The sequence below is a fragment of the Pseudorca crassidens genome, chromosome 15 (genome assembly GCF_039906515.1).
Source record: "Pseudorca crassidens isolate mPseCra1 chromosome 15, mPseCra1.hap1, whole genome shotgun sequence".
Taxonomy (NCBI): Eukaryota; Metazoa; Chordata; class Mammalia; order Artiodactyla; family Delphinidae; genus Pseudorca; species Pseudorca crassidens.
Window position 1 is genome coordinate 15,519,811 of NC_090310.1, and position 12,532 is coordinate 15,532,342.

Consider the following 12,532-nt stretch of genomic DNA (forward strand, 5'->3'; position numbering starts at 1 on the left):
GAAGATTATCTCCTCTGCGTCCTCACTGCTCTAGTTTGGGTTTGCATGATTGCCTCAGGGCTTTCTCTGGAGGTGGTCCCTCTGCCTGTTAGGCCCTTCCCCTCCACCCTTCCCACTGCTGCCCCCAGTTAACTGTTCATCCTTCTGGTCTCTGTCCCAGTGAAACCTTCATGTGTGGAATTCCCACATGAGGTTCATTTGACTCTTCCCCTAGATTATAAGCTTTATGAAGAGCCCATCTCATATGTGCTTTCAGCATCTCATTTGATCCTCATAAGAATCCTATGAGGTAGAATCCCATTTTATAGATGAGGAAACTGGGAATGGATGTGTGATAGATAGAGCTAGGATTCAAACCCAAGACTCCAGAGCCCATCGTCAGAGCAACTGCAGCATCCGCCAGCTGATCAAATGCAGCCCCTTTGTGTGTTAAGTTTGGCAGAGCAGCCACAAATTTCTCCTTTCACTTGAAATCCAGCAGCACTGAGTCTGCATTCCTTGAACAAGAATCAGCTGGAGGGGCTTCCCTGGTGGCACAGTGGTTAAGAATCCACCTGCCAATGTAGGGCACACGGGTTCGAGCCCTGGTCCAGGAAGATCCCACATGCCACAGAGCAACTAAGCCCATGAGCCACAACTACTGAGCCTGCACTCTAGAGCCCGCGAGCCACAACTACTGAAGCCCGCGTACCTAGAGCCCGTGCTCTGCAACAAAAGAAGCCACCGCTTCAATGAAATGAAGAGTAGCTCCAGCTCGCCGCAAGTAGAGAAAGCCCGCACACAGCAACGAAGACCCAGTGCAGCCAAAAATAAATAAATTAATTAATATATTTTAAAAATGAAGAATCAGCTGGAGCTGAACAGTTGGCTGCCCATTTTGGATAAGACCTGTACTCACAAGATCAACACAGTCCCCATCCAGCTTGCTTCCGTCCTAACGTAAGCACTATTGGCCCCACTTCCTTAACTGAGAGACGAACATAAGCGTACTGAAGGTCAAGACCATTTCTTACACTGTGTAGAGCACCTCAGTGCCAGGCCCTGGGACTACACCCCCAGCTGGCTGGGTAGGGAGATGGCTGAGTGAGACTGCATACAGAGATAGAGGAAAACTTTTACTTTTCACTTTATAATTTACTCTGCAGTTTGACATTTTTACCATGAGCAGATATTATTTATATATACTTAAAACATGAGTTGAAAATACTCTAATCCAGCCATGTTGACATTAAAATATAATGACTTCAGACCCTCTCAGACATAAACAAACTCAAGGTATTAGCACCCAAGAGCCCCTTTTCATTTGTACAAAAATAAGGTTTGTCTTCTTTTTTTTTAAATTAATTTATTTATTTATCTATTTTTGGCTGTTTTGGGTCTTCGTTGCTGCGTGTGGGCTTTCTCTAGTTGCGGCAAGTGGGAGCTACTCTTCATTTCATTGAACTGGTGGCTTCTCTTGTTGTGGAGCACTGGCTCCAGGCTTCTGGGCTTCAGTAGTTGTGGCACACGGGCTCAGTAGTTGTGGCTCACGGGCTCTAGAGCGCAGGCTCAGTAGTTGTGGTGTACGGGCTTAGTTGCTCCGCGGCATGTAGGATCTTCCTGGACCAGGGATCGAACCCGTGTCCCCTGCATTGTCAGGCAGATTCTTAACCACTGCGCCACCAGGGAAGTCCCAGCATCTACTTTTAAAATATGTGATTAATAGATGAGTCCATCTTTCATGTTTTTCAGAATCATTTTTTCTTAACCTTAGAGAAATATTATATGAAAAAAATGTCATTTGTGCTGCACACCAGAATCTAACACGGTATTGTAAACCAACTATACTTCACTTTAAACTTTTTAATAAAAAAATTTAAAATGTTTAAAAATAAATGTCATTTGTAGTGAGGAAACATTTCTCTGAAGTTCCATCATCCTTTCAGTTCCGTTTCCATTTCCTTTTTTTCTGTTAAATTCAAATAAAGTTAAATACAATGTTTTTGTTTTGAAATAGGACATATTGTATGAATTGTTATAAATTTTTTCTTTATTTACTTATGAAATATCTAGAGTCATGTTCTCCAAATGTTAATGCAGTAATGACTATTTCTGGATGGTGAACTAGGGTAGTTTGTTGGTTCCTTCTTTGTTCTTTTCTGGTTTGCTTCAATTTTTATAATGAACAGGTATCATTTTAACAAAAATGATAAAGTCATTAGTCTTTTAAATGTATATATTTTTAATTAATTAATTTATTTTTGGCTGTGTTGGGTCTTCGTTGCTGTGCGCGGGCTTCTTATTGTGGTGGCTTCTTTTGTTGTGGAGCACAGTCTCTAGGTGCGTGGGCTCAGTGGTTGTGGCCCACGGGCTCTAGAGTGCAGGCTCAGTAGTTGTGGCACATGGGCTTAGTTGCTCTGTGGCATGTGGGATCTTCCCAGACCAGGGCTCGAACCTGTGTCCCCTGCACTGGCAGGCGGATGCTTAACCACTGCACCACCAGGGAAGCCCTAAATATATACTTTAAAGAAGGTAAGTGGCAGACTTGACGTTTCTCCAAAAAGATATACAAATGGCCAGTAGCACATGGCAAGGTGTTCAACATCATTAGTCATTTGGGAAATGCAGATCAAAACCACAATGAGATACCACTTCACACCCTTTAGGATGGCTATTACTTAAAAACAAACAGGGACTTCCCTGACGGTCCAGTGGTTAAGACTGGGGCACAGTTCGATCCCTGGTCAGGGAACTAAGATCCCTCATGCCACGCAGCATAGCCGAAAAAAATAATAATAAAAATAAAAACAAAGAGAAAATAAGTGTTGACAAAGATGGGGAGAAATTAGAATCCTGTGCATTGCTGATGGAAATGTAAAATAGTCCAGCCACTGTGGATGACAGTATGGTGGGCCCTCAAAAAATTAAACATTAATTTAATGTGTAGTTAATGTTTAATTAATTAATTAATCAAACGTAGAATTACTAGGGACTTCCCCGGTGGTCTAGTGGTTAAGACTCTGGGTTCCCAATACAGGGGGCATGGGTTTGATTCCCTGGTTGGGGAACTAAGATCCCACATGCCAAAAAAAATGGCACAGCCAAAAAAAAAATAAAATAAAATAGAATTACTATATGGTCTAGCAATTCCAATTCTGGGAATTGAAAGCAGAGACTTAAACAGATATTTGTACACCCAGGTTCATAGCAGCATATTCACGATAGCTAAAAGGTAGAAGCAAGCTTAAGTGTCCATTGATGAATGAATGGATAAATAAAATGTGACATACATGAGTATCACAAGGGGATATCATTCAACCTTAATAAGGAATAAATTCTAATACATGCTACAACATGGATGAATCTTGAAAACAGTATGCTAAGTGAAGCAAACCAGACACTAAAGGACAAATACTGTGTGATTCCACTGATATGAGGTCCCTAGAATAGCCAAATTCATAGAGACAGAAAGTGGAATGACGTTTACCAGGGCCCAGGGGAGGGGGAATGGGGACTTAGTCTTTAATCGGTACAGAGTTTCAATTTGGGAAGTTGAAAAAGTTCTGGAGATTGATAGTGGTGATGATTGCATAACATTGTGAATGTACTTAATGCCACTTAACTGTGCACCTAAAAATTGTTCAAATGGTAAATTTTGTGTTATGTATATTTACCACAACAAACCACTATACTGTAAGGGGCGGGGAGAAGAATGTAACGGCAACAGGTTTTCTAGTTTAGAATGGATATAGAAGATATGGGTTTTATTTATGCAATGAACTCAAAATATTACCTAGAAATTTTTAAAATTTATATTCCAGTAACTTTCCACTTTCTTTTTTTAATTTTTTTAAAGCAAAGTTGAAGGAGAAGGGAGCCCTTGTGCACTAACGCCCGCATCTGAGAACTGAAACCGGCTAGTATTTCAATGTCTCAGTCAGTAATTTCTCTCTTTTTTTAAATTAAATTTGCTTATTTTGGCTGCGTTGGGTCTTCGTTGCTGTGCACGGGCTTTCTCTAGTTGTGGCGAGCGGGGTCTACTCTTCGTTGCGATGCGCAGGCTTCTCATCGTGGTGGTTTCTCTTCTTGCAGAGCACGGGCTGTAGGCACTCGGGCTTCAGTAATGGCTCACGGGCTCTAGAGCGCAGGCTCGGTAGCTGTGGCTCCCCCACTTAGTTGCTTGGGGGCATGTGGCATCTTCCCCGACCAGGGCTCTGGCGTGTCTCCTGCCTTAGCAGGCGGATTCTTAACCACTGCTCCACCAAGGAAGACCTCCACTTTCTTATAAAGATAGACTATATAGATATAATTGTGGTTTAAAAACAAACAACTGGTATGGAATGATTATGAGCAACACTGTGAAATTTGAAAAGCAAGATGCAGAACAGTGTGTGTGGTTTGCTACTGTTTGTTTTAAAAAGGCAAATGCCAAACATACATATTTCATGACATATACATAAAATGTCCTGAAAGTATTCAGAAGAAGCAAGTATCCATGGTTCCCTCCAGGGAGGGGAACTGGGAGGCTGGGGAAGAGAGGTGGGAGGAAAGCCTTTCACTGAACAGATGCCTTTTTGGCCCTTTTGAATATTGAACCAGACAAATGACTGCACTACCTTGGCAAAAAATTGCACACAATTATTAAAAAATGATGTTAAAAGCTTTCTGGAAAATTCTGATATGCACATCTGCTTGGTTGAGGACCACTACCACTAAATGGAATAAATGGGTATTAAGCACCTCTGGTGTGCCATGCCCCATGCTAGGCAGCTATGATGCAAAATTCCTGACCTAATCCAGCATGAGGAGGGAGCCTCAGGCCTTTGTTCATTTAGAGATGAGGGTTTGAGATTTAGTCTCCTCATAATCTAGGATCTGTAAGTCTGTGGCCTCCTGCACAATACTGCATTCTTCCAAAGCTCCGTGGAGAGACCTGAATCCTCGTGTAATACTTCCACCAGCTGCTACTAGGCCTCCTGCCTTCATTCCCTTTCTGAAATGGGCCCAGCTTCACCACCCCTCTAGGCACAGGCCAAGCCCTAAATTCCAGCCAGTCCTACACAGATATTAGGAAACCCTGAGGGCTTAGATTTCTGCTGCCCAAAGCTCTCTCTTCCACTAGATTGACCTGAATTCCACTTGCTTTGGTTAAGCAAGGGTCAGGGGTCAGCTGCCTCCCATGCTTGATTCTATCCTTCCTCCCTCCTTCCCTTCCCCTCCTTCCTTCTTCCCTTCCTCCCTCCCTCCCTCCCTTCCTTCCTTTTCTTTCTTTTTCATATTTATGGTTCTCTTTCCCCATCTGAAATTTTTTTTTCCCTCTTGTTATTGTCTTTTCTAACCATTAAAATACAGTCAATCTGCAACAACTTTAGAATTTGTATATTCTTTTAGCTTTCCTTTTTAAAATATTTATTTATTTATTTAGGCTGAACCAGGTCTTAGTTGCAGCACGCGGACTCCTTAGGTGCGGCATGCACGTGGAATCTAGTTCCCCCACCCGGGATCGAACCCAGGTCCCCTGCGTTGGGAGAATGGAGTCTTACCCACTGGACCACCAAGGAAGTCCCTCAACTATCAATGTACGATTTTTTAGCTTCAATTTGCTCTTTTAACTATTATGGAAAATTTCAAACACATATAAAAGTAGAAAAGTATAATGAACCCTCGCATCCTTCTAAACGTAACACACTTCCAACATTTGTTACATGTGACAAATCTAGTTTCACCTATACCTCCATTCCTCCCATCTTCCCCTCCCCCATTATATTATTTTAAAGCAAATCCCAGGCATCATAACATTTCATTTTTTTAAATTAATTAATTTTTTATTTATTTATTTTTGGCCGTTTGGGTCTTCGTTGCTGCGCGCCGGCTTTCTCTAGTTGCGACGAGCGGGAGCTACTCTTTGTTGCGGTGCGCAGGCTTCTCATTGCGGTGGCTTCTCTTGTTGTGGAGCACAAGCTCTAGGCGCGCGGGCTTCAGTAGTTGTGGCACGTGGGCTCAGTAGTTGTGGCTCGTGGGCTCTAGAGCGCAGGCTCAGTAGTTGTGGCATTCGGGCTTAGTTGCTCCGCGGCACGTGGGATCTTCCTGGACCAGGGCTCAAACCCGTGTCCCGTGCATTGGCAGGCAGATTCTTTTTTTTTTTAACATCTTTATTGGCATATAATTGCTTTACAATGGTGTGTTAGTTTCTGCTTTATAACACAGTGAATCAGCTATACATAAACATATATCCCCATATCTCTTCCCTCTTGCAACTCCCTCCCTACCATCCTCTCTATCCCACCCCTCTAGGTGGACACAAAGCACCGAGTTGATCTCCCTGTGCTATGTGGCTGCTTCCCACTAGCTATTTTACATTTGGTAGTTTATGTATGTCCATGCCACTCTCTCACTTTGTCCCAGCTTACCCTTCCCCCTCCCTGTGTCCTCAAGTCCATTCTCTACGTCTGCATCTTTATTCCTGTCCTGTCCCTAGGTTCTACAGAACCATTTTTTTTTTTTTTTTTAGATTCCATACGTATGTGTTAGCGTACAGTATTTGTTTTTGGCAGGCGGATTCTTAACCACTGTGCCACCAAAGAAGTCCATAACATTTCATTTGTAATATTCTTTAGGCTTTATCTAAGATATAAGGAATTTTTAAAAAACATAACCACAGGTATTTGTCACATCTAAATAAATAATGGTAATTCCTTAGTATCATCCGATACATAGTCCATGTTCAAATTTCCTGGATTATCTCATAAATGTCTCTACAGTTGGTTATTGAAATCAGAACCCAACGCAGGTCCACACATCACATTTGGTTGTTGAAGTAGGCAGCTTCTGACATGGGTCCAAATGATCCCTGCCTCCTAGTATTCCTCTCCCCTTGGTGTAGTCTGGACCTAGTGACTTGCTTCTATAATGAACAGAATCAGTAAAAGTGATGGGATGTCATTTTCAAGACAGGCTATGAAAGACTGTCACTTCCATCTTCTGAGCCCTCTCTCTGGATCTTCTCGGCTTCGTTAATAAAGCAAGACACCACGTTGTGAACTGCCCCATGGAGAGACCCACATGGTCAGGAACTGGGAATTCCCTGCTGGGGCCTGGGTTCCATCCCTGGCCGGGGAACTAAGATCCCACAAGCCACGGGGCCAAAAAAAAAAAAAAAAAAAAAAACCACGGCAAGGAACTGAGGGCAGCCTCCAGCTAACAGCCCGGGGAGGGAAGGATGAGGCCCTGAGACAAACAATCCTCAGGGAACTGAATTCTGCCAAAGCCACGTGAGTGGACTCGGAAGCAGATTCTCCTGCCCCTCGAGGTGACTGTAGCCCTGACCTTGATTGCAGCCTGTGAGAGCCTCTCAGCCCAGACCCCTGACCCAGAGAAACTGAAATCATAAATGTTGTTGTTTTAAACTGCTCGTTTTGGGGATAAATTGTTACACAGCAATGATAACGAATCCTGCTCTTATGGCTCCAGAATCCCTTAATCCACAACGGTCCCCTGACCCCTTGTGTATCTCTCTCACCAGGGCTGGTTCTGTATAGAAGACAGAGGTGTGTGTGTTATTCAGTGTCCCTCAGAGCAGGACCCAGAGTCCCCTTGGAGATGGGGTGCGGTGGCCCCCATACTAAAAATGCAAATGCCTGGGCTCCTTGGGATCAATTGAACGTCTGGGTGGGGACCAGGAATCTGTATTTGTAAGAGTATCCCAGGGGATTCTTTTTTCCACTGAAGTCTAGAAACACATAGACTCAGTTGGGAGACCTGGCCTTACCTCTAGCTGTGGGGCAGTGTGTGACCTCACCTCTCTGAACCACAGTTTTCTCATCTGTAAGGTATGATTCTCATAGCATTTACTTTGTAGGATGTTGTGCCTAGCTGCTCCCTTTCTCACTCTCTTTTTTGTTTTTTAAATATTTATTTATTTATTTATTTTGGCTGCCCCAGGTCTTTTTTTTTTTAATACATAAACTTCTTTAAAATTTTATTTTATTTTATTTTATTTACTTTTGGCCGTGTTGGGTCTTCGTTGCTGCATGCGGGCTTTCTCTAGTTGCGGCGAGCAGGGGTTACTCTTTGTTGCAGTGCGCGGGTTTCTCATTGTAGCAGTTTCTCTTGTTGCGGAGTATGAGCTCGGACTTCAGTAGTTGTGGCACACGGGCTCAGTAGTTGTGGCTCAGGGGCTCTAGAGCGCAGGCTCCGTAGTTGTGGCGCAGAGGCTTAGTTGCTCCGCGGCATTTGGGATCTGCCCGGACCAGGGCTCAAACCCGTGTCCTCTGCATTGGCAGGCGGATTATTAACAACTGCTCCACCAGGGAAGCCCTACGCTGGTCTTAGTTGCAGTCCGCGGGATCTTCGTTGTGGCCTGTGGGATTTTTTTTTTTTCTTAGTTGTGTCATTGGAACTCTTAGTTGCAGCATGCATGCAGGATCTAGTTCCCCAACCAGGGATCAAACCCGGGCCCCCTGCACTGAGAGAGTGGAGTCTTACCCACTGGACCACCAGGGAAGTCCCTCCCACTCTCTTGATTCATGGATTCACTCTCTCTTTTGTGAGAGAGAAAGGGAATGAGTAGGCTGTAGGTGGAGTGAGGGGGAATTGGGCCTAGGGATGGACCCACATGTACCCTCACACACATTCAATGTTACTGAGAAGCATGTACACCTCAAGTCCTTGCATGGGAGCACCAACTTGGTTTTTCAGTTTGCCAAACAGAAGTTTCTTCTGCATGATAATTTTCATATATCTAAGACAACAAACTATGTTTATGGGACAGTCAGCTCAACTGCATATGAAATGTTGAAGATTTAAGAAATTCTAAGGAGTCTGAAATGTTAAACGCACTTTTATCTCACTCTGTGCTGTGAACTGTCTGGATTCTTTCTGCAAATTGTTACTGAGTCTATGTAATTCAATTGCTCTTCATTTTTGTGCCATATATTTCACATGGCCCCTGTGTTAGTTTATCTGTTGCTTCCTAAATTTAGTGGCTTAAAACAATAACAGTCATTTATGATCTCTCATGGTTTCTGTGTATCAGGAATTCAGTCAGGCATCAGTAGGGATGGCTTGTCTCTGCTCTACCATGTTTGGTAGATGGTAGTGGTGTCAACTACCATTAGTTGACTAGTTGGGGGTGTCAACTATAAGACTTGAAAGCTGGGGCCGGGGTTGGGGGGACTTGGAATCATCTGAAGGCTCGTTCACTCATATGTGTGACTATGGATGAGGGCGGAGCTTGGGGCTCACAGCCAGAACACCTACCACACGGTCTCTTATGTCGCCTGGGCTTCCTCACAACATGGCACCTAGGTTCCAAGGGCAAGTGTCCAGAGCGACACTTCTTATGCCCTAGCCTCAGAAGTCACACAAGATCACTTCTGTCACATTCTAGTTGTTACTAGCAAGTCACTAGAACCAGCCTGCATTCAAGGGAAGGGGAATCAGCCTGCTCCCTTTGAAGGGAGGCACGTCAAAAAATGTGGGCACATATTTTAAAATCATCATGATACTAATGAAAATATCAGGGAAAGCATGACATATTCGTGGTCTGTATTGTGAGAGAGTGCACGTGAGTAATCAAGAGCAATATTTGGGTACACTTACGGTAAAAAAACAAAACTAGAGCTGTACTTATATTTATCAACATTTTACTTTTCACTTAATGTATGTTTTGTTTTGTGACTTTCTTTAGAAGAAAGAAAGATATTTTTGCTTAGTATGCTTAGAGATCTCTTTCACATTAGTAAGTTTAGAGATCTCTTTCACATTTGTCTTTAATCTATAATTTATTTATTTTTTATTGAAATATAGTTGATTTACAATATTGTGTTAGTTTCAGTTGCACAGCAAAGTGATTCCGTTATACATATATTTTTTTCAGATTCTTTTCCATTATAGTTATTATAAGATATTGAATATAGTTCCCTGTGCTATATAGTTATAATTTATTTTTTTTAATGGTGTTAGAAAGGGATCTGCCTTGGGTCAGTTTCCTGAGAAACAGAGCCCAAGATGGGGATTCTTTTTTTTTTTTAACTCAATATATTTGATGTGTAACATTGTATAAGTTTAATGTATACTTACTTTGACACGTTTGTATATTGTAATATGATTGTCAATGTAGTGATATCTATCACATTATATAATTATAGTAAGATATTATTGTCTATATTCATTATACTGTGCATTAGATCTCTGTGACTTATTTACTACTCATTACAAGTTTGTACCTTTAAACACTGTCACTCTTATCCCCTCCACCCCATCCTCTGGTAAAGACCATTTTATTCTCTGGTTTTTTACAGGTTTAACTTTCTTAAATTACACATATAAGAGACATCATACAGTACTTTTCTTTCTCTGTCTGACTTATCTCACTTAGCATAATGTGCTCAAGGTTCATTCATATCCTCCTTTCTCACAACTGAATAATATTTCATTCTGTATATGTGCTACATCTATTGATGGGCTCTTGGGTTGTTTCCATATCTTGGCTATTGTGAATAATGTTGTGATAAACATGGAAACGCATATATCTCATTGAAATCCTATATTTATTTCCTTTGGGTACACACCCAGAAGTGGAATTGCTGGATGGTAAGGTAGATCTACTTTTAATTTTTTGAGGAACCTCTTTATTGTTTTCCATAGTAGTTGGACTTATTTACACTCCCACGAACAATGTATAAGGGTTTACTTTTCACCACATTCTTGCCAGAACCTGTTGTCTCTTGTCTTCTTCATGATAGACTTTCTAACAGGTGTGAGATGGTAGCTCATTGTGGTTTTGATTTGCATTTCCCTGATGATTAGTGATGTTAAGCATCTTTTCTGTGCCTGTTGGCCATTTTGATGTCCTGATGTCCTCTTTGGAATAACGTCTGTTCCGTTCTTCTGCTCATTTTTTAATTGGGATTTTTGGGTTTTTTTCCTTTTTTGTTACCTTTTTTTCTTTATTTTTGTGGCTGTTTGTTTGGTTCTTGTCTTTTAGTTTGTTTGTTATTAAGCTGACAGCTCTTTACATATTTTGGATATTAACCCCTTATTGAGGGACTTCCCTGGTGGTTTAGTGGGTAAGACTCTGCACTCCCAATGCAGGGGGCCCAGGTTTGATCCCTGGTTGGGATACTAGATCCCGCATGCATGCCACAACTAAGAAGTCCACATGCCACAACTAAAGATCCCATGTGCCACAACTAAGACCTTGTGCAGCCGAAAAAAACCCACCAACACTTACTGATATATGGTTTGCAAAATTTTTCTCGCATTCTATAGGTTGTCTTTTAATTTTGTTAATTGGGTTTTTTTTGCTGTGTAGAAGCTTTTGAGTTTAATATAGTCCAAGATGGAAATTCTTGACCAAATGACTGGGGAAGTATTCTCAGGAGAATGGGGTCATCAGAATAGGGCAGTGACAAAAAGCTGAACAAGAATGTGGTCTCACCTGGTGACTAGCTTTGGCTAGAGAAAGTTCTGGAGCCCAAATTGTATCACCAAGTTAGTTTCACCTGGAGGCAAGGGATCTACCTTTTTATCAATCTGGTGCTAGTCTGTCACTGGCCAAGTTTTTCCAGGAGGAGAGGTGCTGGGCAATTCTCTGGAGGTGGGGCAGGTGGGGGATGGGTGTACAGTTGGTAAAGGGACCTGGCTGGGGCACCAACAGTGTGCACTACAGTTCACCTTTGCACTGTTCAAATGTACTTGCTTCTCCCATTAAGTTCTCTCCATCCAGGTGCAGCTTCCCCAGGATTCTGACTGATCATAATTTCTGGGTAAACGTAGAAAAGGAGGATTAGCTCCTGAGACTTAACTGATACTTATCGCCTCTTTCCTTTGCCATCCACTCATTCTAGCCCTCCCCTTCCCTTCTGCTCCTGGCTTCAGCTAGTATCTCTGCTGGTCTCGACAGTTTGTCTGGTGGGTTGACCCTGGCCCTCACCCCTGAAGGGTCTGAGTCCCTAGTTAGCATGCCCTGTGAGCCCATGGTGATGGTACTTGCCCACTTACAAATAAAACTCAGCATGGGGATCTGGAGATGTCTCAATGGATCACCTGAATGCTAAGCGTATTCCTGTCACCCCCATTACACAGAGGTGGTCCTACTTCCTGGTGATGACCTTGGTCTCTTACCCCTGCCCATATGGCATGTTCTTTCTTTGCCTGCTGGTCTATTGGCAGAAGGAGACCAAAGTGACCATGGGTTGGGTGTAGCTCAGAGTTTAATGGGACTCTTGCCATGTCCCCTGGTAGAAATGTCCATCCCCAATCTGGAAATTAGGATCTCTAGACTCACAGGGCCTAAAGTTAGGGGGTTGCAAGCACAAATTCCCCAAGGAGGTCACTGGGAGCAACACTAAGCGGGGCCACGCTTGCTTCTGCCCCTTAATTCCCAGGCTCATGTACCTATCTTCTGGGTCACAGCACCATAAAATAGCCATTGTTTTAAGGTGTACACCTTATTCCGAAGGATGGTACTGTATCCTCTCCACACTGGCATCTCAGCTGGGCCTTCCAGAAGTGGTTCCATCATCCTAGGGGGCCATCAGCTTCTGGGTAG